General features: G+C 36.1%; 1 protein-coding gene across 4 annotated transcripts in view; it reads left to right on the top strand.

The window, feature by feature from the left end:
- The window catches only part of Peak1 (pseudopodium enriched atypical kinase 1), a 231033-nt gene that overhangs the window by 91519 nt on the left and 113338 nt on the right, over positions 1 to 26176 (top strand). For all 4 annotated transcript variants that reach the window (XR_008222927.1, XM_052761162.1, XM_052761172.1 and 1 more), the window contains one exon: positions 19485 to 19642. The gene's annotated coding sequence lies outside the window, so the exon portion shown is untranslated. The remainder of the gene's footprint in view (positions 1 to 19484; positions 19643 to 26176) is intronic.

Below are 26176 nucleotides of genomic sequence, written 5' to 3'. Positions count from 1 at the left end.
TTCTCTGTGTAGCTTTGCGCCTTTCCTGGAACTCACTTGGTAGCCCAGGCTGGCCTCGAACTCACAGAGATTCGCCGGCCTCTGCCTCCCGAGTGCTGGGATTAAAGGCGTGCGCCACCACCGCCCGGCTGACTAAGACATCTTTAAACAGATACACACATAAGATCAGCAGCTCATAGGAACCTAATCCTCTCCTCCTATTTCACAGGTGCCTTGGTTTGTTATTACTACCTCAATAACAAGAGGTAGCTGTGTAGATACATAAAATGTACTTTTTAAATAAAATCACCCTCACATTTGTATATTACTGACATTAGTCCTAGTTTATACTCAAGATGATGACCAGAAGAAATGTGTGACTCATTCCTAATAATTTATGGCTTCACCTCATGTGAATGATTCCATATGCTCTGAGTCAGGAGAGGCTTCATAAAACAGAATACTGAAGACATGACTGGCAGCATCTGAATGAGCATCCACAGTGTCCTTGAGCCTAACATGTCAGTGTCACATTGGTGGACTGCCAGTTTCTTTTCTGCTTGGCATTTCTTTAGAAAGCTTGAAATATTATTCCCCATTCCTTTACTAAATTTATTTTATAATGATGTTTATGTACAAGGAGATTTCATAATCTAGAACTAGGATGAAAGCATTCATATCTATCAATATGCTTGAATGCAATAGCTCAAAAGGATTTTTAACCTCTCATTCATTGATTTTGGCTCATATCAGTAGGGGTGTTTTAAAATGCAAAATGAGAATTACCCATACTTTCTGACATATCCTGTTATACTGAAAGTTACATTCAGTTTTATATCTTTTTTTTTTTTTTTTTTTTTTTTTTTTTTTTTTTTTTTTTTTTTTTTTACTTTCTGCAAAGCTGAAAGAGAATTGGCATCTTCAGTATCAAAAGCGAGAAGACAAAACCCACCTGATCCTACAGGATCCAAAGTGATCCTGTCGTTATTAGCATGTGTGTTTCTTTAAAATTGTGTTTTAAGTTTATTACATTCATGGTGGAGTGGGGTCACAGACATATGTGTAGGTCAGTGGACATCTTGGTGGGAACTGGTTCTTCTTCCACCGTGTGAGAACCTTGGTTCTGATTCTTTCAGGCTTGGCATGACTCTTTACCTGCTGAGTTATCCCTCTGGCCCAGTGTGGTGGCTAGTTTTATGTCATCTTGACACAATCTAGAGTCATTTGGGGAAAGGGACTGTCTATTGAGAAAATGACCAATTCTCAATTGAGAAAATAAGATCAGACTACAGGCAAGCCTGTAAGGTATTTTCTTAATTAGTGATTGATGTGGGGAGGGCACAGCCCACTGTGGGTGATATCACCCCCACTCCACCCCCAGGCTGCTGGTCTTAGGTGCTATAAGAATTCAGGATGAGCAAACCATGATGAGCAAGCCAGTAAGCAGCATTCCTCCAGCATTTCCCCATGGCTTCTGTATCAGCTTCTGCCTCTAGGCCCCTGCCTTGAGTTCCTACTCTGACTTCCCTGGATGATGGACTACAAGCTGTAAGCTGAAATAAACCCTTTTCTCCTTAAGCTGCTTTTGGTCATTTTTATTTTATTTTATTTTTTTATGGCAGCATTAGAAACCTAACTATGACACCCAGCATATGTTTCTTAAAAACCTTTATTCTCATCTGCAGTTATATCTGAGAACAAAACAGAGTTTAGATTATGAAGCACTGAAGTTCTTCCATTGTTATTGTTTAGACAAATTAAACCAATTAAGGAAGTCAATAAGTTTTCCCTCAACCTTCACTTAAGTTCATTTTAAACATTTGTGAACACTGATGGGAAGTGAGGTGAGTTTCAGGTTTGAGTTGTTTTCATTTTGTTGATGTTTGAAGGAATTCCTCCTTTATTGATTTATCTATCTATCTATCTATCTATCTATCTATCTATTTATTTATATATCTATTTATTTTGAAATAGGGTTCCCTGACATAACTCAGGCTAATGATACTACTATTTAAGCTTCCTAAATCCTGTAAGAATAGGCAGATGCTAACAGGTTATACCAGTTATGTTTTATAGTTCTTATTTTGAAAATATTTTATACAGTTTATTATGATCATCATTCCCCTGGGGTTTTAAGGGTTTTTGTTGTTGTTGTTGTTTTCTTTTGGCTTTATATTGGCAATCTATCATTTCATTTGAAGATTTCTGTCTTTCATTGAAAAGACTTTACTGTAAATATACCATCATAATATTTATTTTTTCTCACTTGTCTTTAATTAGCTATTTGAAATTATAAATTGTATTCCTAACAACTACAAAAAATACAACATATTACAATCACTTAATAATTTTTGAACTAATGGATATCCTGGCAACATTAAAGTTGAATAACATGCAAAACAAAACAAAACAAAACAAAACAAAAAAACCTTTATTCTCGGTATAGGAGATTTGCACTGGGCACCTTACTAAGCAATGTTTAAAATAAATATAGAGAGTTCTATACTTAGAGATGCTTCAACTTGAAGTAGCTGATTTATTTGTTTGACTTTAGGTTATGGTGAATAGTATGTATCTGTTTTCATTGCAAGCAGTATATTTTCTGTGAAAGCATTTGTTTCTTCTTATTTTTTGGTAAATGGCCTTAATCTTTATCTTTCATGGTCTGTTGTCCTATACTCTGGGTAGTGTATTAAGGATCCATATGCTTCACTTATACTGCATTCAGAATGCAAATTATTTGTAGTTAAAGTCCCCAATAAACTGACAATTAAGCTTACTATATTTTTATTTTTTGCCGCTGACTAAGCCTCTCTATAAGGATAGCTGTATTTGTGTTCACTTTTGCTCTGCACCATCCCTCCAGACTTTGCCATACATCTTCATGATGTATTCATCTACTTTGGGGATTTTTTTGTACTCAAATATTTATTTCCTGTCTTTAACAATCTGAAAAATTAACTGACTAGATTCCTCAGACCAAGAATTTTTCTCCTATGAAACTTTTAGAAATCTTAGTTTCCTTTCTTACTGGCTTCATGTGTGTAAATTCTTCGCTGCTTTGGCGTTAGTTTGCCTTGTTTTTCATTCCATTTATTGAGGGTCTCGAGTATTTGTTGCAGTGATGTGCGAGGTTAACAAATAGAGAAATATGCTATGATCAAGGGTTTGTAGAGGAGAGGAAATTCTGAACCTGAAGTTTGAAAAACAAGAGTTTCCCACTAACTGAAGGGATGTGTGATATATTGGCAAAGAGAACAGTTTGAGGATAGGTATGTGGGACTGACATATGATTCATTGTGGTTGAAGTATGATGAAGTAGGAGATGAGAAATGAAACTGAAGATACAGGCATGAGCCGAGTCGGCTGGCATTGAAGGCTTTAACGTATGCTAGTGCTTGACGTAATAAAAAAATTCATTTTAAACTATTGATTTTCACAACTGTATAGTAAGTATATTTCGGATGAGATGGGTAGATGTTGTAGGTTACTAGTCAGTATATTTTTGATAACACTTTGAATAGTATGTTATTGCTTAGTACTTGATACTGAGTATGTTTAAATGTGCCAACATTTATTTCACCTAAAACATGTCTTTATTATTAGATTTTGTTTCCTAAGTTTGGTAAGGACTATTTTTCAGTTCATATAATTTCTTGAGCACTTAGTATGAACTAGACACTGTTAAATACTTAATTTCCATTATCTTATTTCATTCTTAAAATAATCCTGTAAGTAGTTTTCTTTTTCTTTTTTCCATTTTGTATTTGTAGAACCTGTAGATAAGAAGATGAATAACATGGGCATGGGATATTTCTGTCTTGAATAATGCAAGGCTTTTCTTAGTTCTTTTTTACCTTTCTTAGCTAGTTTCTTCATTATTTGATTAGCAGTTTGTATTACATGGTTCCCAAATTGCTAAGGGCTCCAGAATTTTAAAACTTAAATTCTATAAGCTTACCTGGAATCTACTAAAAGGCTTTAGAGATACACAGCATACATGACTAGGGTTTCATGACTCAAATAAAATTACATGTGAAACTTGATTTGTTTGTGCAACTTAGGACATGTGGTTCATAGTTGTTGTCCACTGTGTCCTGCCCATCCCTGATTTATCCTAGTTTCAAAAAATTTAACATTCACCCCTTTCCCTGGAAGTTAAGAAGTTTAGCCTTAGATTTTTGTAAAATCTGCGATTAATTACACGTAGCTCTGGGTACTTAAGTCATCTTTAGCAAAGTCTTACTATTCTTTGAATGAGTTTTGTAAAGTAAAGAATGATTTTTATTTATAATAGAGAAAATGATTACCTCTTACTTGCCTAGCCTATATTGTTTTGTTTGTTTTATTAACCAACTAAAATACCTCTTGGCTTAAAAAACAGGTCTAGCCAGGTATGGTGCCTCTCACCTTTAATCTTGGCATTCAGGAAGCAGAGACAAGCATGTCTTTAAGTTTGAGGCCAGCCTGCTTTACAAGGCAATTTCCAGGCTAGCCAGAGCTACATAGTAGGAGCCTGTTTCAAAAATAAACAAATGGATAAACAAGACAAAACTAAGTCCACAGTAAAGTGTTTGCACAGTATGTACTGAGTATGATCCTTATCTCCAAAAAAACAAAACCAAAGAGTAGGCAAAGTTTCTCAAGTAGAAAACGCAAACATTGGATTCTGCCTATAGTAAATTAAAGAATGTTCAGTTTTAAAGAGTAATTCAGCCATCTTTCACTTATATATGTTCCTCAGTTCATCTTCCTATAGGAAAAGAACATTTGAGGTCTGTTGGCTTAAACGAGAGATGGAAGGAAGGAGTTTGGTCCAGTTAATAAGTTGGTTTTTTTTCTTTCCACAGTGTAGCCTTTTTCTTTCAGTCTTGAATCACTTCTTATCAGTTTTCCGCTTTATCCTAGCATTGAATCTTCTACTTTGAGTCTTTCCATAGTAACACGGAAAGGACAAAGATAAAGAAGACATGCCCTTTTCACAGTGTTTGCAGGAGACCTGTGAATGGGAAAGACAGGATGATAAAAAGCCAGATAAGGCCTCCATTTTATGATGAGAGTTTTGTAAGGTCTGGCAAATTGCTTAAAGTCAAAAACTCTTAGTCACAATGGGATTCAGACTGAGATCTGTTGACAATGAACCACGTTTGCCTTCTCTTGTGTCACAGTGCTTTTCAGTTTATTTAAGTTTGCTACTGATTACTGAAGGTGAGGATCAGGACCTAGATAGAGAGATAGGACAGTTCATTTAAGAAAGCTTTGAGTTAAAAGAGAAAAGCACCCCCTATTCTCTGAAAGTTTAGAGAGCTAGAAAGGTGAGCTAACATTTGCAAGGACTTGATATGTGCCAGACTGTTATGCTGTCTTAACATGGGCTAGCCTCTTCAAGTCTCTAGCCAAGTGACATACTTGATATTATCCCTTAACTTTAAGACAGGAAATAAAGTAAATTTCCCACCATCACATAGTTAATTCTTAATAAAAGCAAAGTTAGATCCCTTTCTTGGAAAGATTAGACAGGTTACATCATGCCTATTTGATGAAGATTTAACATCACAAGAGCCAAGTTACTGGGCAGTTACTTGAGTCTGAGCGTCTATGACCATTAGTATTTATGACTTGTGAACATTCTTAATTTGACTATTAGTAACTGGACCATCTGACCAGTATAATATTTACATCATCTTAATAAGATCTTCCTCATAACAAGTTATAACCATAATTTTTGAAGCTACATGATCCTGTGAAGAGCTTTTGATAGTGAGCATGGATAACAGCTATGACAGACATGGCTACAGGTGATGGTAAGAGCGTTGAGACAGGAGGCAAGTCTGAGTCTTGTCAGTTCCGATTTTCCCACTCTCTTGTGTGCTGTACACATCTCCTACTTTGCTTCCTGATTCATTTTTGTAACATGAGGTTAATTGTTTTCTTAGTCTTATAAAATTAACTTGCTTTAGGTGCTTCCAAGTAAACATGAAAGATTTCTTAGTGATGAGAAGCCTTTTTTTAAGAGATCATTTCATTGAATCTTCTCATGGAAAATAAGGAAACAGATTTCGCATTTGTATATCACATTAAACATTTCTAAGTTATTTTGCATATGTTAACCTCTTGTGAGCATCCTCCTGCTCTGCTGAGTTAAATGTTATCACTGTCTTTGTACCCATAACCAAACTGAATTGGCTTAGGTTCTCATAGCTGGGCCTAGACTGAGTGACTTAGTAACTGTCTCAAGTTTAACATGCTTTCTTGCTTTAATAAGATAAATTACATCTTTGTTATGAAGCCCTTATGTGAGAAAGAATTTGATGGCTATTAAACAGATTTAAACAAACATAAATGTTTCTTACATTGAAAGAAGTAATGGGGATAGATTATAAATAACAAGGGTAAAGACTAGTGTCTCTGAGTTGATCATTTTCTTTTTTTTCTGTATGATTAAGAATAATTGACTTTTAATATCCTTGTATTTATCAATAGTGTATTACCAGAGCTGCTGTATCTTTACCAAAATCATTTAAGAAGACTGTACTTTATAATGAAATGCATATAAATTGTACTTGAGCTGAGGAGAACTTAACTCAAAAGTATACAGAAAAATTAAAAAATGTGAAAAGCAAATCTTTACAGAGAATTCCTTCTTTCATTGCCTCTTTGATATACTTTGCTTATATTCCTATTCTAGTTATGGATGCTGCCTAGAACATGACCTGTGTGCATGCCATTAATCTTGCTGTAGGGAATAGTAAATTGCTTTACGTTGGTTAGCTTTCTGTAAGTAATACCGTGTTTCATTGAAAAGGGAATTTTCTTAAAACTAATATGTATACATGAGTGATTTTTCATTTCCATTTTTTTTGTCCCAAGTTTGTCCTTACTTTAGAAGGAATTGATTATGTGAAATAATGGTGCTTTATCTATAAATGCTTGATCATCCCTAAATATTATTAGTCTTCGCTGATGTCTTTAAAGATGCTAAACTACATATATTCTATAGAAATGACAGGTGGATCTCAGCTGCTTCTAATCCAGTAAGGGAAGCAGTGAAGGATAGAGTTGGTTACAAAGTCAGAAAACAGCATAAGACCTGACTTAGAGATGAAGAATGTGTTGGGTCCTTCCTGAACTTTGTTTTCCTTGAGAGTCCTTTTAAACATTGTCTTGCCAAGCTACTAATGTTCTTTTTACATGCCCTGCTCTGCCTCCTCTCATTCGCCACCATCACAGATCCATGGAATTCAAGCAAATGGCATTTGATGCAGACTTGAATAGTGCTACCTTTTAATTTTCAGCTTTCTATTTGACCAGAAAGTGTGTATAAAGTTGCTTTATTTTTTAGACTATTGTTGTATGGTACTTGAATGTAGAAAATGAAAAGGCCTCTTCATGGTAGTTGATTTTTAATTTTTGAGATAACTGAGGATCTAATTTCTGTAAGCTTCAAACACCTGACAGTCTTAATTCTATTGTTTCTGCTGTATTCTGTGTCTTCCTTTACTGGATGACAGTTTAAAGAACTACTGTAAGTTTCTCATTAGTCAGTTGTGACTTTGTAGTCATAAAATAGTTGTGATAATTACCTGAGGGATTAGAGTTTTTAAAAAATGACTGGACTTCTTCCTGTGATATGTGAATTTCATTTGACTTTTAGATTAAAGAGTTCTTGATCTAGAGTTAGCTGCATGCCAACCAGGCCTCCAGACAGCTCTTCATTCAGATTAAAACATTTCTTTGAAAGCTAGCTTTGGTGGTACTTGCCTGTAATACAGGCACTTTAGAGGTTAAAACCTAAGAGTTCAAGGCCAACCCAGATAACATAGGTAGTTCCAGGCTAAGTTGAATTACACAGTAAAACCCTGTTGCAGAAATAACATAAAATAAAATCTTTTGGTATGCATTTATAGTAATTTAATTGATTAAATAATCATTATCATTATTATTTTGTTATTGTGTTGAGATAGGATCTCACTGTGTAACCCTGGCTGGCATAAAACTTGCTATGTAGACCAGGCTGGCCTTGAACTCACACAGATCCACCTGCCTCTGCCTCCCAAGTGCTGGAATTAAAGATGTGTGCCACCACTTCTGGGAGCCTTTAGATTTAGATGACATAGTTTTAATTTATAAAGGCTTTACTTTTAAAATACTTATTTTTATAAAAAAATATTGAAATACCTTTTTCTATTTCATTGATAAATCTAATTAGCATTAAATAAAGTACTTTACCTGGAAATTGATTATGCATTACAATAGATTTATTTCTGTCTGTGTGATTTGCTTTTTGTGGCAGGGTTCTTTATAAAAGTGATTACAGTTCTTAGTGAACATATGGAGCTCTTCAATCCTTATTTTCAAATGTATGTGCATGTATATGTATATGTACGTGTGTGTGTGTGTGTGTGTGTGTGTGTGTGTGTGTGTGTACATGTGCATGTGTACATGTTTGTGCATGTTTGTGGAAGCCAGAGGACAACCTTGGGTTTCATCCTCAGTAATGCTATCTACCTCCTTTGAGGCAGGGTTTCTTAGTGGACTGGAGACTCCTTTCTATGCATTCCCAATACGAGGATTATAAGCACATGCCACCATGCTCCACATTTTTATGTGGGTTCTAGGGAGCAAAGTCAGGTCCTTGCACTAGCAGTGCTTTACCAACTGAGTCATTTCCCCACTGTAGCTGAAAGTTTTCCTGGTCCTGACCAGCTCTTAGGACAAATCTCCCTCACCCACCAGTCCTGCAGCCGCTCGAATCTAAATAAACACAGAGGCTTATATTTATTAAAACTGCTCGGCCATTAGCTCAGGCCTACCACTGATTAGCTCTTACATTTAAACTCAGCCCATTTCTGTTCATCTATATGTTGCCACGTGTTCCATAACTTTACTTGTGTGCCATTACATGCTGCTCCCTAGACGATAGGCTGGCGTCTCCTGATTCAGCCTTCTTCTTCCCAGAATTCTCCTCTCTGCTTGCCCCGCCTATATTTTCTGCTTGGCTACTGGCCAGTCAGCATTTTATTTATCAACCAATCAGAGCAACACATATTCACAGGGTACAGAAAGACATCCACAGCACCCCACACTTTTAGTTCTTTTTTATGTCATTCATATTCAGTAAATCTGAGGGTGGCAGTGAAGGAATAATGGGATGCTTGTTTCTATCTGTATGCATGTTTTACTATGTTTAATCTAACACCAAAGCAGCAAAACAGTTTATCTGATTTATAGCTTACTTTCTGAACAGGATATTATAAAGCTTAACATGATACTAGAGTGTGGGGAGCAGAGGAAACTGAGTCAGTGATGTCCCAAGTGAGCGTGTGTTATTAACATAGGCACAGCCATGTTACAGACTCCAGCCTCAGCCCCCTCCCCCTGGAGGCAAGGCTCAGAGGGATGGCAGAGCCTTCCTCTGGAACATGTGCAGTTGTTGATTGTATGTATAGAAAATGTCCACCATAGCTTTCTCCCTCCGGTTATTTACAGCCTGAAGACTGCTTCCCCACAGAGACTGCTACTGAAGTTACTTAAACCTGTCTCCTTGTTCAGCTGTATATAATAGCCTGCTCCTTCAGCCTGGAGGTGTTGGCATATGCCTTTAATTCCAACAGAAAGAGGCAGAGGTAGGCAGATCTCTTTGAGTTCGGGGCCAGCCTGGTCTTCAGAGTGAGTTCCAGGACAGCCAGGGCTACAAATAGAAACCCTGTCTTGAAAAATGAATAAATAAGTAAGTAAGTAAATAAATAAATAAACAAACAAATAAATAAATAAATGGTCCTGCTTCCTTGTTTATCTGTATACAGTAACCCCACCTCCATTGCTTAACTGTAAAAACATGCTGAACATCCAGCCTGCTGCATTTTCTCCATCAGAGAACCCCTCTCCACCCGAGTCAGGTCTGTCCTTGGAGCTGTGCAAGGATATGGCAATGGAAGTTACAGAAAAACCTTGATTGGTTTTTCCTCTTTCAGATATAATTAACAGTTAAACCATTCATATTACTCATGACATCATTTATATCTTATTGTTATGTTTGCAAGAATTAAACGGGTTGAGTCCTGTTTTCAGAATTGAAAAGATAGGCAATAAACAAGAATTGTAGGATCTATTGACCTATATTTTGTAGCTCATTTTATAACTAGTTGCTCTGTTATTTGAATTTAGCAGAGAAAAAGAATATCAAATAACTAGAAATACTGAAGATACTAATTCAATATTTGGGCATCATCTATGTCACATTTGTTTTTTTTATTTCTCAATGTGAAATTAGATTATTTTCATAGATACTTAGAGATTATTCTGCTGTATGCAATTGAGAGTTATTGAAATAGATAATCATTTGCTCTTGGGCCTTTTTTTAAATGAAAAATCTAGCTTCAAATCCCAAACATAAACAAACAAACAGAACCTCCAAAGGCCATTAATGCAGTTTGTTTTCCTTGAATATGAATAAATTTGCATTGAAAATTTTATAAATTATCTTGCCAGCTTTGCTTGTTTTTATACACAACCAGAGCATTTTGATTCAAGATTTGGTATTCTGAATAGTGGTTTATATGCAGATCTACAAGAACAATGAAAGATTGTAAAAAGATCAGGGAGTCCAAATCCCTAGTTCTGTTAGGATTCATTCTTATTGTCATAGAGTCCATGGGCTTAGACAAACTTATAATGATACATTATAATATGTACTTTATTATAATGTCAGATAGAGGACTTTCACGACCTGAAAAATCTTCAGTGTCCTATTTAGTCATCTCTCTGTTCTCTTCTACTGTTTTGGTTTTTTTTTTTTCCTGTTTCATAGTTACATCTTTCCAGATTATATAGTTGAATTCATACAATACGTAGCCTATCCAACTTGACTCATTTTACCTATTATAGGTAAAGATACTATGACTTTCCTTTTTAGAAAAAGATTCTTATACATAATATAAGTAAAGCTTGTAAAAGAATTCACAAAGTTAATTAAGTTACAGACATAATGCATAGAGATCCATTAACACTATTCCCTTTATTAGTTACATATTATGCAACTTATGCAACAATATCAAAGCCAAGAAACTAATATTGGTTTGAAGGAGTATCTAGTTCTTTGGCATTAAATTACACCTAGATTCCTGCAGTCATGGTGTAGAACTGTCCCGTTACTACCATGTTATCCCGTGAGTTGCTTGCCCCTTGCCCTTGCTTATAGGGGGCACTGTGCATACTTAGGATTATTCCACCTTTAAGATAAATTAACTTGTAAACTATAAAATGCTCTTCTATCTCTGACAATAATTGTTGTTTGACCTAAATGAAGTTCTCCCAATTTAAGATTGAAGGGTTTTTGCCTTTCTAATTTTAACCTGTTGACTTATTTTGTGTGTGTGTGTGTTGCGGGGTGGGATGTAATATAAATTTGGGTCTTACTTTTTATATGTCTTATTTATTTATTTGGGGATTTTGTTGTTGTTTTGTTTTGAGAAATACTCTTACAGTGTAGCCCAGGCAAGCCTCAAACTCAAGATTCTACTAACTATACCTCTTTCATGTATCACCATGACCCATTCATATGCCTTTTAAATTGAATATTTAGCTTAGATAATGTACGTCTGTGATAGAGCACTTGTCTAACATGTACAAGGCCTTGCATTTAGTCCTATCTTGATAAAAGTGAACAAATGGAAGATAATTTATATTTAACATATTATTAATATGATTTGTATTGAATCTGCCATCTCACTAGTTTGTTGTCTGTTAATCTTTCTTTCAAAATAATTGTACTTTTAGATTCCATTTCATTTCTTCTCTTGGTTCATTTGGGATCCCATTGGTTTATTCTTTGTTCTGTTTACTTATTGTAGTTCTTGGTCTATGAATACAATATGTCTCTTTCTTAGAATGTTCAGTTAAATGTTATCATATCACTTCTCAGAAGGTATGGTTTTCACGAGAATGTTTTTTTCCACTGTGTCAGTTTTCGGTTTGCTTTTGAATTTTGGTGTGTGTGTGTGTGTGTGTGTGTGTGTGTGTGTGTGTGTGTGTGTGTGTGTGCGTGCGCACACGCACGCTGTGGTATACTTGTGGAGGTCAAAAGACCACTTTCTGAAGTAACTTTGTGGAGTCCTCTACCATGTAAGTCCTGGCCATCAAACTCGGATCGTCAAGCTTAGTGGCAAGTGCCTCCACTCCCTAAGCCATCTCTCTATCCTGCCCTTAAAAAATTTTTTTCCCCTTCTTTCTCTCTGAACTTCCTTTAGGGTAAATTCTGTTGTTCTGTTCGTAAGTTCACTAATGTCTTTTTTCTTCACACTACTACTTTTCCATTTCATGCAATTTCATATTAAATCTTAAAAATTTTATCTTTAGAAGTTCTGTTTTGAAAATCCAATTTTACTTAAACCCATCGTATTCCTGTTTTCATTTATATCCTGGACTATATAAAGAACATAAGTAAAATATTACTCTATATGTTGTTGCTTGCTAATTCTGTATTTCTCAGTCTCTACAGATTGATTTTTTTTTTTCTGGTTTGAATCACAATTTTACTGCCTCTTAGAATATCCAGTAGTTTCATTAAATGAAAAATAGCTGTGAATTTTATATTCCAAAGTTTTAAATTTTGTTTCCTTAAAGAACGTTGAACTTTCCCTAAAAGACAGTTTGCTAATTGCAGACGACTTTGTTCCTTTCTAGACTTTCTAATCTTAGATGACTTCCACACATGTGCAGAGTGGTCTTTTTTTTCTAAGGCTGCTTTCCCCCTGTTTCTGTGATGTGGCCCACTTGGGGTCCTCCTGGTTGCCTTTTGTATTCAATAAGTTTTTCCCCCTCACAATAGAGAGAATTTGATTTTCTGCCCAGTGTCAGCTTTGAAAATCAGTTGCTTTTTTATTTTTTATATTTCCTCGGATTCTCATCCTTTCAGGAAACGCTACCCTTCTTATGTACAGGTGTTTGTGTAGCTGACACTCAGGGAACCTGGTTCCAATTACATGAACTCTGTGAAACTCTGCTACAGAATTCCAACCACCTTGGCCTGCTCACCTGTTCTGCGGAGTCAGCAGGATTGCGAGGCTCTGTTGGGTTCTTCCTCACTGTGTAGTTAGTGGAAATTGCTTCCTGCCTGAGAACCATCTGTTTCCTTTTTCTCTGGTTCACGGCCCCCACACCTGTGTCTTAAATGGTCTTTTCCTATATTCTGTCCTGTGTGGTGGTCGTTTGCAGTGGGAGGATTGTTCCGGACATGTTTACTCTCTCATGGTCTAAAGCAGAAGTTAAACCATTCTAGAATGAGTTTTAACACCTTTGCAAAATTCCAGAGCTCTCAAGAAACTACGTTTTCCTCACTATTGCTATGAATAATCTTGTGTCTACTATGGAAAATATTATTTACATTTTAGCTCAAAGAACTCATTACAACCTTAAATCAGAACTGGACAGAAAAAAATGTTTTATACCTAACAAATTTTATAAATTAAGGAAAAAGTTTGCTTGAGAATATAAAACTGACTTCATATTATTGGATAATAACTGTAAATATAAAAATTCTATAAATATAAAAATATTTAATATTTTCATAAAAATATAAAGGAATAAAGTGACAGGGGTAAGGACTAAAATAAACTATTTGATCTAGAGTTGTATTTATTTAAAGTTTTTTCATACAATATATTTTGATCATGTTCCCCCCCACTCCTCCCACATTTTCTCTACCTCCCCACCCTCCTAACTTCATGTTCTCTCTCTCTCTCTGTCCCTCACTCTCTTACTCTATCCAAAGAACAAAAAAAAGAAAGAAAGAAAAGAAAAATTAAAGCAAAAACCCACAGAAGGAACCAATGAAGGCCATTAGTATTTGAAAATACATTTCTTGTGATGTTAGAGGGTAGAGATGTTGAACTTAGATTATGTCAGGAATGGGCAAACATTAATTATAAAGGTAGGCTTCATAGGCAGTTAACTTACTATGCTGTCTTAACTACTCACCCCTTTCCTTATATAGTTCAAAAGCAACCATAGATGATACATAAACAAAGGAGCTGGCTGTGTTCTTAGAAAACCTTATTTATAGACAATGAAATTCAAATCTCATATAATTTTGATGCTCAAAATATTCTCTTTTTGCTTTTTCCAATTGTTTTAAAATATAAAAACTATTTTCAGCTTGCAGACTATAAATAAACAGGTGGCAAGTTGGCTTTGGCTCATAGTCCATGGCTTTGACAACGCCTGCCCTATCTGATTAAAGTTTCCAGTAAGATGTTGGATCCCCAGTAGATTGATGTGTTGTATTTTAGTTGTGATATTTTTACTTGAAATTATTCTCTATTATTAAGTTGAATAGTAAAATAAAACATGTTTGGACCTGTAGGACTTTTGAGAGAGAATATAGTGCCAAAGGTTATATTATGGCATGTGCCTGTATACCCAGCTACTCAGGTGAGCTGAGGACTTCGATATCAAGTCAAAGCATAGTGAGTCAGTCAGTCAGCTTCTGTCTGGCTCTGTCTGTCTGGCTCTCGCTCTCGCTCTAAGCTAGAGAACTGGCACTAATATCTAGCTCATCTCTCTACCAGCTTGCACCTTGTCTCTTTTTAATCATGCACGGCTAGATTCCTTCCTCCCTGTTGTGTTTTAGTGTGCCTATTAATACAGTTCTGAAATTAGCACATATACATGTTCTAAATTTAATTATCATGTTAGTTACTTTTATCACTGTACTGGCAAAATACCTAGTGAACGCTGCTTGAGGAAGGCAGGGCTTACTTTGGCTCATTTTTGAGGGTATAATCCATTGTGGCAGGGAAGGCATGAAGGCAGAGCATTTAACATCTGGTTACATTGCCTCTTCTGTCAAGAAGAGAGGTGAATCCTGGTACTCCGTTCGCTTTCAGTCCAGGACCCCACTCCTTAGAATGAGGACATGGATGTTTTGAGTAGGTCTTCCCACCTCAACCCAATCTAGAAATTTTCTTACAGATTTGTCTCCTGGGTGATTCTAGATCTGTTGAGTTGACATGACAATCACTGCTAGCCATCACAATTATTTTGTGGTGAAGTTGACCTGGATTTAATGAACAAAAAGTTCTTTTTCATATGATTTTTAACTTCATGTTAATTGCAGTTACAAGATTCTGGATTTTTTACTCTTGGTTTTCAATCCTGGACCAAAGCTTCCTTTTATCATTGCCTGCTCTTCTGGAATGTCTTCCACATAACTCTGTTGGCCTGTTAGATAGAATAGGAAATATATTGGCTATCCTGAACTGATTTTGTAGACCAGTCTGGCTTTGAACGCAGAAATCTGCCTACCTGTGCTTCTCGAGTGCTGGAATTAAAGGCATACACTACCACCACCTGGTTTACAATATGTCTCAAACAGAATTAATATTTATAGGCTTATTTTATTTGGTGTTCTGTCCATAAAGTTTTTTCAACCCATACTTTTGAAAGCATAATTCATTACTGCCTGTTAACATGTATGTCCTCCATACAAAATTCTTATAAAATGGTTTCCACTTATGTTTGGCTCTTTTTCTTCAGTTCCAACTTGGGCATCAATTAATTAGAAGGCTGTTTTTAATGCACTGTCCAAAGATTGCATCTCTAGCAGGCTGTGTTGGCTCATGCTTATAATCCCAGCACTTGAGAAGCAGAGGCAGAGACAGAGACAGAGGCAGAAACATAGCTGTTAGTTCAAGGCCAACTTGGTCTGCATAGTGAATTCTAAGATAGCCTGGAATTGCATAATGAAGCCATATCATGAAAACCTTAAACAAATAAATAATGCACCTCCATTTTATAATTTATACTTGACACCCCCAATTTCATTTTTTCAGAGCATTTATTACCATCTGAAACTTGTTGTGATCTTCCTCTTCCTCCTCCTCCTCCTCCTTTTCTTCTTCTTTAGAATATGACTATGAGAGAAAAGTTCTTGTCTTTACTTAAAACACTGACTTTAACCATAGCTGGTCCTAAGTATGTAATTTATTTATATGTGGTTAGTTGAAAAATGAATGAGTAAAATTTGTACTGATATCTAATATGCTAACATGCATTATAAATCTTCAAACAGTGCAGTGAAAATAACTGTCCACAGAAATGCTTATTCTTTAGTTATTTTAGAACTGCTAGAGTTTATTTATATTTTTTCTGTTTTATAATATATTTTCACAAACAAGTTACAAAAATAATTTATTTCCTGAATCATTTAAGAGTAACTTACTACCTTTTGGCCCATTACCTCTGAATACTTTAGAGCAGTGGTTCTCAACCCCTGGGTCAGACCCCCTTGACACACTTATCTCTGAAAATATTTACAATTTATAATAGTAGCAAAATTGCAATTATGAAGTAGCAACAAAATGTTATGGTTGGGGGTCACCACATATTTAACTGTATTAAAGGGTTGCTACGTTAGTTGGGTTGAGAAATACACTCCTTTAGAGTATATTTTCTATAAAGACATTATTGCATATATACAATTACATAATAATTTTTTTATAATAAAGTTTGTTTTGTTTTGTTTGTTTGTTTTTTGGTTTTTCGAGACAGGGTTTCTCTGTGTAGCTTTGCACCTTTCCTGGAACTCACTCTGTAGCCCAGACTGGCTGCCTCTGCCTCCTGAGTGCTGGGATTAAAGGCATGCGCCACCACCGCCCAGCTATAATAAAGATTTTTAATTCTACATGTTTAGGTTACTCCTGTACAACTCTGTGCAAACTCTGGAATTTAGTGCTGTAAATTCCCAGAAAGCGGGGAGCCTCAAAAATCTACATATATATTCCTTTTAATTCATTGGCTGACCCTTATCTTCATGTGTACTAAAGGGCACTCCTAGAATATGATGGAAAATAATATATTGTTGTTTTGTTTTGTTTTTTGGTTTTGCTTTGTTTTTCAAAACAGAGTTTTTCTGTATAACAGTCCTAGCTATCCTAGAACTTGCTCTGTAGACCAGGCTGGCCTCAAGCTCACAGAGATCCACCTGCCTCTGCCTCCCAAGTGCTGGAAAATAATGTTTTTAGTGGAAGCTCTTAAACACATATTTCTGATCAGATATGGAATTTGAGACCTTCCAAGATAGAATTATTTTTTGTTTGTTTTTAAAATACAACAGATTTTTCCAGTTCAAGCTCAGAATGTTCTACTTTAGAAGTACTATGTCCAAGGCTTTCAGGATTTATCCCAGGATTAAGGGAAATACTTAAAAATATCCTCCCTAATAAAATAAAACTAAGTTTCCAGAAGCTGAAGGTGTCAGCTGTTATTTACTGCATTTTAGAAGAGAAATGAGCATCATTCACAGAAAGATAAAATCTGTGGTGACTATAACATATTATCCATATTGTTCCATGTATATTAAAAGTTGCCATGCATGTGATGACACAAAAATAAATTATCATATAAGAGAAAAATGAAAAATCTATATGAATGTCAGTAACCATAACTTAGAAATCAGCTATTGTAAGTATGGCTAAAAAGCTTAAAGGGGACCTGTGAAATGGCTCAGTGGTTAAAGGTGTTTGCTGCCAGCCCTGAAGACTTGAGTTTAATCCCTGGGACCCGTGCAATAGAACAAAGAACAGACTCATGCATGTTCTCTGTGACCTCCACATCCAGACTCTCTGGTAAAGGTGGAAGGAGGGGAACCAGTCCAATGAAAATATTGTCTGACCTCTGCTCAGCTGTGTTTTGCAGCCCTTTATTTTGACACAGGGTCTCTTTATGTTGCCAAGGCTGGTCTCAGATTGAAGCCTTGAACTTGAAGTCTTTGTACCTCAGTGTCTTAAATAGTGGCACTACCATATCCAGCTTTAAAAAGGTCTTACCTCAAAAATTTGTTTTCAATGAATGTTTCCTTTGGAAATAAAGATAAAACAAATTCAAATTCAGACAAATGAAAAAGTAGGTAGTCCATTGTACACTATTAACAATGTACACTATTAAAATGCTAAGAATTCTTAAACTGAGAGACAACGGTATTAGATAAAAACTTGGGTCTATGGAAGAGATGAAATATAAAAGATCTCTCTTTTTGTTGCTTTGTTAGATTGTGGTTTTATAATGCACATAGAGTTTAATATGTGATTGCAATATACAAAGGAAGAATTACGGTATATGGCTGATATTTCAAGATTCCAATTTGCTCGTTTGACTTTAAATAAATTGTGATAATTTGAGAATGCATGTTGTAATCTTTATGCCATTAAATTAAGACACTGAAAAATACTAAGATTAAGGCAGTGAAAGAAACAAAACAAAAAAGGAACAGAAACAGAAGAAATAGGAAACATTTAAATGGTAGTTTTGAACCCAAGCATTTCAATATTAAATATAAATGGACTAAACTCTCCATTAAGAGTCAATTTCAGACTGCATAAAGATTAAAGATCCTAACTATATCGTATCTACAAATCAGACATTTAAAATAAGAAGATTAAATTATTCGAAATTTTTTGCACTTTCCATTTTATGTTTTCAGGTGAGTGTTCCTTGACTATATTATAATAGGTCATCTGCAAGTCCACGAATAAAATATTCAGCAAAAATAATTTGGGAAACTTATTGGCAGGTACTGTAAGAGTAACCAAAACCTATCCTTGGGGAATTATTTTTCTGTCACTGTGTACTTTTTCATACTCAACCCTAAAAGTAAAATAGCATGAAGTACATTTTTCATTTTTCTTTTCTGAGGACTTACAGTGGAAAGAAGACTGAATAATTTTGTCACTGTTCTTCAAGACTTACATATTTTTTTACATATTTTTGTAATCCCGACATAGTGCTTAATGTTGTGTCACATTAATGTTATAAACACTATAAAAAATTAAGGATACTACAGCTATGTTCAGTTTAGATAACATTTGATAGAGTACTTTCCAAAACTTCTCTTTTTTAAAGTGCTTTTTAAATTTTAAAATGTATTGGAGGATTTAATTTTATACTATGTAAACCTAGCCTTTAATAGCTGAGCCATCTCTCAAGCCCCAGGAATCATTTTAGAGTAATAATATTCATCTTTCAGTTTCTCTTCCAGTCATTTTTCTTTTATTGATGTTGTGCAAAAACTATATTGCAAGTTTGGAACTCTTACATTAGATTCTTCAGCCTGTTCTTAAATATATTTTATGCTTGAATTTCAAATTGCTAACTGGCTATACTTGCATTTGGAGATAGCTGGAACAAATATTTCTCAGTCAATAAATACCAACATGTTTGTTGTAAAATGAGTCTCAGGACAATCAAATAAAGTTTTATAAAATCTTTAACATCCGTATTTTTTAGGTTCTTTAAGATATTTGGTTTGTAATAGGGCAGGGGAGTTCTCAAGTGTGTAAGGTTGTATGTCTCCACCTAAATAAGAAAGTTACTTGTTATGTTAATTAGATGACTTATAACTGTGCTTAGTGAGGGTAAATTCAGAATATCCAAAGACAAAGAAACAAATTCACTGTCTTTTAAATGACTTGGCCCTTGGCTTACATGTTTTATTTTTTTTTCTCTTGCAGTAAACATTGGTATCTATAGAATACAGGAATGAGAGGCAAGGAAGAAAGGACATTCATCATAAGAAGATTTGAATCACTTGGGAATTTTAAAGAAATGTAACACTCACTGCTAAAGTACCTTGGTCACCAGAATGAACGAAGTGCTTCAGAGTTAAATGGTAACCAGAGTTCTCCTTTCATGTTGTTCCACAAAAGTTGTAAAGTGCTGGAAAGGACTCCTTTTTAAGTTTGAATATTGGCCGTACAACTGCCAAACTGTGGAAGAAACTGTTGTTCTTTTTTCTTTTTTGTTTTTGGTTTTGGTTTTGGTATTTTTGAGATAGGGTTTCCCGGCATAGCCCTGGCTGCCCTGGAACTCTCTTTGTAGAGCAGGCTGGCCTCGAATTCATAGAGATCTGCCTGCCTCTACATCTTGAGTGCTAGGATTACAGGCGTACACCATCACCACCGCCCGGATAGGAAACTGTTTATCTCACAACTTAACTTTGTCAGGCTTCTTTGGTCCTTAATGTTTGTTCAAAAGAATTACTGGGTTCTTTACTCCAGCTTCTTGACAAGAAACGTAAATTCATTTGAAAGGAATATGATCTATACTGTCTGTCATTCAAACATGTTTTCCCTTTCCAACAAATAAGCCCAATGCCCTAAAGATTTGGTAGTTCTTTTCATACACAATTACCTTCTGAGTTTTATCTTAGTTTCTTTACTTGATATCAGGTCTGTTCTTTCATGTTTGAAGTTTTAATGTCATATTTATTTTCTTTTTTGACCCTTTCTACCTTAAAAAAAAACAAAAACAAAAAAATAGAGCATCGAGAATAGAAAAAATGAAATTTGAAGAGACTGTGAAGTTTTTCTTCTTTTGATATTTGGAAGACTGATGGCAAGCATGGCTGAAAACACATTTGTGAAGACTTGGGATAATCAGTTCCTTAACTCTTGATCTTAGGCCAAAATTGTTGGAATGCATGTTTAAAAAGATTCATATATTTGCAACTTCTAACAATGTCCGAGCCGTACCTTTGTATGTGGCCTGTGCATTCAAGTGTGTGTTTGCATACGTGTTCCCACAGTCAACATCAGGATCTAGCTCAGGACTCTTCACCTTACTTATTGAGCAGTATGTGGGTTTCTTTTCTGTTGTATTAAAATACCCTGGCAAAAGCAACCTAGGGGAGAAAAAGTTTATTTTAAGCTCTCAATTTCACATTAGAGTCTGTCATTGCAGGAACTTGAAATAGCCAATCACATCCACAGTCAAGAGCAGAAAGAAAATAAACACAGACATTCTTATGCTCAGCTCACATTCTCCACTCCACACAGTTCAAGATCTCCCTGCCTAGGGAATAATGCCACCCTACAGTGGGTAAGTCTTCTACTTCAATTAATGTACAAAAATGTGCCCACAGGCTAGCATGATCTGGACAGTTCCTGAAACTGTGTTCCTGGGAGATTCTAGATTGTGTCAGTTAGTTTATAATTAAAAATAACCTCCACACGCAGGAGTTGAACCCAGGTCTTGCCAGTTCAGCAAGGCTAACTAGCCGGTTTGCCTTGTGTTTGTCTCCCAAACCCTGGGATTACAGGAGGGCTGCCATGCCTCCACAGTGTTTATGTGGGCACTCTGAATTTGAATGTAGGTCTTCATGCTTACACAGCAAATGCTTTAACAGCTGAGCCAACTCTCTAGCCCCTAACTGTAACTTTTATTCACTGGTTGTCATTTGATTTTGAGTGGTAACCATTTGAAATTCTCTAGTTCTACTTGTAGTTAGAGCTTTTCTATGATCTTGTCTTTCATAGCTATTTAGTCACATTCATCCCTTGTAAATGTCCAGTTATTCATTCTAGTCTTCAACTATTATAAAAAAAAAAAAAAATCTGAAGTTCTAGAGAGCAACCTTTCAAACACAACAGAAACCAGAGTATTCAGTGTTCACTCATTCAGGTGTAATACATGAAAAGCAATCAGATTTGCTTCATTAATAAAGTAAGTTTAAGGCCGGGCGGGGGTGGTGGCGCACGCCTTTAATCCCAGCACTCGGGAGGCAGAGCCAGGCGGATCTCTGTGAGTTCGAGGCCAGCCTGGGCTACGAAGTTAGTTCCAGGACAGGCGCAAAGCTACACAGAGAAACCCTGTCTCGAAAAAACCAAAAAAAAAAAAAATAATAAAATAAAATAAAGTAAGTTTATTATATTTTAGTATATCTACTTCTATAATCTTTAATCATTTTTATTACCAAACGAAAACCATACAACATTGTCATATTTTATTGTGATATGTTTACCATATTTTATAGAATTCCTAATGCTATTTACATCCATTTCTTAATGTTTCTCAGTAACTTTGGGTAGGCTCATTAAAATTCACAGTATCAATTGTACTTTTCTAATCATTATTTGCCACGTTTTAAACTACTGGATTTGCTATCATGGTTAAAATATTAACGGGGGAACAGTTTAAAACTTTACTTTTCTACAAAGTAAAGCGAAAGAATTATGTTATTTGTTCCACTTACCCCAGTTCTGAAGTTATGTACCATGTCCCAAGAGATACATAGAATTAAAGACCACCTACATTTATATAGTATGTTTTTGGCCCATCTAAGCCAAATGTTTCAAGTCTACAAACTAAAAAGATTTGGAATTCTACCTTACATAACTAGAAATTTAGATTTTCAGTTGAATAAACTATCATGGTCCCTTTAGAGAAGATAAAATGTAAAGGTTGACATTCTAGCTAGGTAATATTAAGGTTAAGGTTAAGTCAGGCTTAACTTTAATGCTTAAGTTAAGTCAAGCATCCAGTTTTAAGTTCATTTGGTTAGCTGTAAGCTGTGATCCTTGTGGATAGTTAGAAAAAGAGTACACTGAAAAGCTTTATCTGTCTAGAACCTTACACTTGTAAAGTTTAATAGTCCTTGAAAGCATCCATTGCAATACTTCTTATTAGGAAAACCATCCATATAAAAGGAAGCCTATGTTTAATTTGCTCAGTCAAAACAACTTAAAATAATAGTAACTAGTGTTATTGAATGCTTACCATATGTCAAGCATTAACATTAGCTTTTTTTTTTTTTTTTTTTTTGGTTTTTCGAGACAGGGTTTCTCTGTGTAGCTTTGCGCCTTTCCTGGAACTCGCTTGGTAGCCCAGGCTGGCCTCGAACTCACAGAGATCCGCCTGCCTCTGCCTCCCGAGTGCTGGGATTAAAGGCGTGCGCCACCACCGCCCAGCTAACATTAGCTTTTAATTTGCTGTATATTAGTTGCTTTTCTATTGCCATGATAAAACACCATTGTTCAAGGCAACTCAGAAAAAAAGAGTTGATTTGGGCTTATGGTTCCAGAGAGTTAGAGTTCATGATGGCAGAGTGAAGGCCTGGCAGCAGGAGGAGGAAGCTGAGGGCTCACATCTTGAACCACAAATAGTAATCACTGAGAACAGTCTTGAAATGGCAGTACTTAAATTCTCAAAACTGGCCTTCAATCACATACTTCCTCCAACAAGGCCATACCTCCTAAGCCTTCCTTCCCCAAGGAGTGCTACCAGTAGGGACCAAATATGCAAGTGCCTGAGACTATGGGAGACATTATTATTTTTTTTTTTTTTTTTGGTTTTTCGAGACAGGGTTTCTCTGTGTAGCTTTGCGCCTTTCCTGGAACTCACTTGGTAGTCCAGGCTGGCCTCGAACTCACACAGATCCGCCTGGCTCTGCCTCCCGAGTGCTGGGATTAAAGGCGTGCGCCACCACCGCCCAGCATGGGAGACATTATTTTTAATTGTAAAAAATGTTTTCAGACACTATATTCTGATCACAATTCCCCTCCTCCAACTGCTCCCAGATCCTCCCCACCTCCTCACCCACCCTTGACCTAACTTTCTCTGTCTCTTTAGAAAACAAAGATGCAAACAAATAAACTAGAATAATTATAATAAAAAGAAATACACACAAAAAACCTAAAATCCATAACAGTACATAATTGGAAACCATAATATACAAGCAAAATGCCAGTAAAACAAAAAACAAAACAAAACAAATACCTGAACAAGCCAACGTGAGAAAAAACATCTACAGAAATACCAGGGTTTGTTTTGTGTTGGCTATCGCTTCTGGGCATGGAGCCTGCTCGTAAGTGTGGCCGATATACGTAGTGAGACTCTGTTGGAGCGAGCTAATTTTTCCTTTCCAAGTGAATGTCAGTTGGAGATAGTTTCTTGGTTAGGGTTGTGTCCATTTCTCCATTTCAGCACTGGGACCCTATCTGGCTTGAACCTGGGCAGGCCTTGTTCCTGCTGCCACAGTCTCTGTGAGTACATATGTGCATCAGTCCTGTTGTATCTGGAAGACATTGTTTCCTTGGAGTCATCCATCCCCTCTGGCTCTTACCATCTTTCTGCCTCCTCTTCTGCATAGCTTCTTAGCCCTGAGAGAAGGTATTGATGAAGACCCCATCTCATTTAGTAGTGTTCCAAAGTCTTTCACTCTCTGCGCATTGAGCACATCTTATTCAAACCGGCACATTCTGCTTTGGTCTATTTGGGTTGTTTTAAAACAAAATGCCTGTCTCTAGATGACTTATAAACAACAGAAAATTGTCTCTCCCACTTTTTTTTTTTATTTTTTTTTTCGTTTTTCGAGACAGGGTTTCTCTGTGTAGCTTTGCGCCTTTCCTGGGACTCGCTTGGTAGCCCAGGCTGGCCTCGAACTCACAGAGATCCACCTGCCTCTGCCTCCCGAGTGCTGGGATTAACGGCGTGCACCACCACCGCCCAGCCGTCTCTCCCACTTCTGAAGGCACAAATCCATTAATCAGACACTTCCCTCCTGACCTAATTACCTGTCAAAGGCCTCCCTTCCAAGTACCAAAAACATTGTCAACTTAGAATGTGAGAGAGATCTAAGTGTTGATTCTGTGACATGTGCATTATCCTTAACTCTCATGACCCTACTTGACTTGGGTATTATTGAAGAGTTCCATTTTGCTTTTATGAGAAACTTATTCTCAAATAAGTTCATTGAATTGACCACCATCAAATGACTAGTTAAAGGTAGAGCTAGGTCTGCCTGACTCTATACCCTGAAGTCTTAGCCGCACGTTCACTCTACTTTAACTTTATTCTGCTTTATAAAGATTTAAACAGAACCTACTGGAGCTGTTTCTTTCATACCTAGGTGCGACTACGGAGACAGTATTGCTATTAACAGCTTGTTGCAAATCAGCAAAACTCTCCTGAAGGTGTAGAGTTGGTTTTTCTGCAGCATCTAATTTGTTTTATCAATAACTTAAGATTCTTTTATTTCTTCAATAACTTATACATACTCAGTATGTATAACTATAGATTATTATCTTAACTGTGGACAATTGAGCAAGATAATCACCAAAATGTCAATAATGTTGAGTAACAGGCCTGTGGCTAGTTGTACATGCCTTATACTATTACAGAATTTTTTAATGTTTTGCATCCACCTTTAAATATCATAAAAGAAATGTTATTTTTATTTTATATACAAATAGAACAAAAAAGCCAGTGATATTCTCTAAGTCAGTAGTGGAGATGAGCTCTTGAGTTACGGCTTTGTTCTTTCCACAGAGCGAGCCACTGATGTCTTAAGTCCTGTTGTGTTTTGGAAGAATGTGACTCTATCATTGTTTAGTTTTCAGATGTATTTTCCAGACTTTTGTTGGAACAACCATATCCATGGTCATATCTACTCTTAAGTTTTTGAAATTCTGTGCTGTTGGGATAATTGCATCAGAAATACTTCGCAGTAATTACCAAGAAATGACTGTCTCCTGTAGAAAGTCTGCTCCCATGCTTGCATGCCCAGCCAGACAATGCAGAACAGTACTGTGTGGTGAGACGGCAGTCATGCTGTGTGGGAGCAGTTCACCTCTGATAACAACATGGTAAAGTGACCCTGAAATCAGATGTTTCTCTGGACAGCTTTTGAGGGTTGGGTTTGGTTTGATGGTATTCTGTTGTCGTTTTTTAGTTCTTTTAGAAGTGACTTCACTTAGTGCCTAATTCTCAGGTAAGGAGTACTGGAAAAGGTCAGGACCTGCAGCAGTTGTGACCGAGATGATTAATGTGGATTTTAAGGACACATTTTCATCTTTTGATTATTTGTGCCAACTGTAATTAGCAGTAAATGTTGAAGCTAATTAGTCAGAATATCTCTAAACATATGAGTGATGGAGGATCACAGTAAATGCAGATACCACTTCATTTCTGTTTGAAAGGGAAATTCATTCTCCGTTTTCAAATGTTTTCTTTCATTATTTTATATATATATATATGTGTGTGTGTGTGTATATATATATATATATATGTATATGTACTTTCTCTGCATGTATGCTTGTACACTATGTGCATGCTGATGCCTGTAAGGGCCGGAGGAGAGCATTTGGTCCCCTTACAGATGATCGTAAATCACTATGTGGGTGTTGGGAATCTAACCCAGGTACTCTGGAAAAAACAGCCAGCTCTTGTAATCACTAAGCCATCTTTCCAACTCATCCTCCGTCTTTGTAAATGGTGAAAAATTGCAGATATGCAGAAGTTCTTGCAATTAGACTGACTTTTCATTCCCAACCCCAGTAGTACTTTAATTCTGGAGTAATGTCCAGGTATTAGCAGCCAAATAAAGGAGAAAAGAAATCCCATTATCATTCTGGTTTGTTCCTTTTGA

This window comes from Peromyscus californicus, unplaced genomic scaffold (assembly GCF_007827085.1).
Source record: "Peromyscus californicus insignis strain IS unplaced genomic scaffold, ASM782708v3 Scaffold_11__1_contigs__length_118956290, whole genome shotgun sequence".
NCBI classification, from domain to species: Eukaryota; Metazoa; Chordata; class Mammalia; order Rodentia; family Cricetidae; genus Peromyscus; species Peromyscus californicus.
The sequence above is the reverse complement of the archived record's forward strand: the minus strand, read 5'-3'. Positions and strand labels throughout refer to the sequence as shown.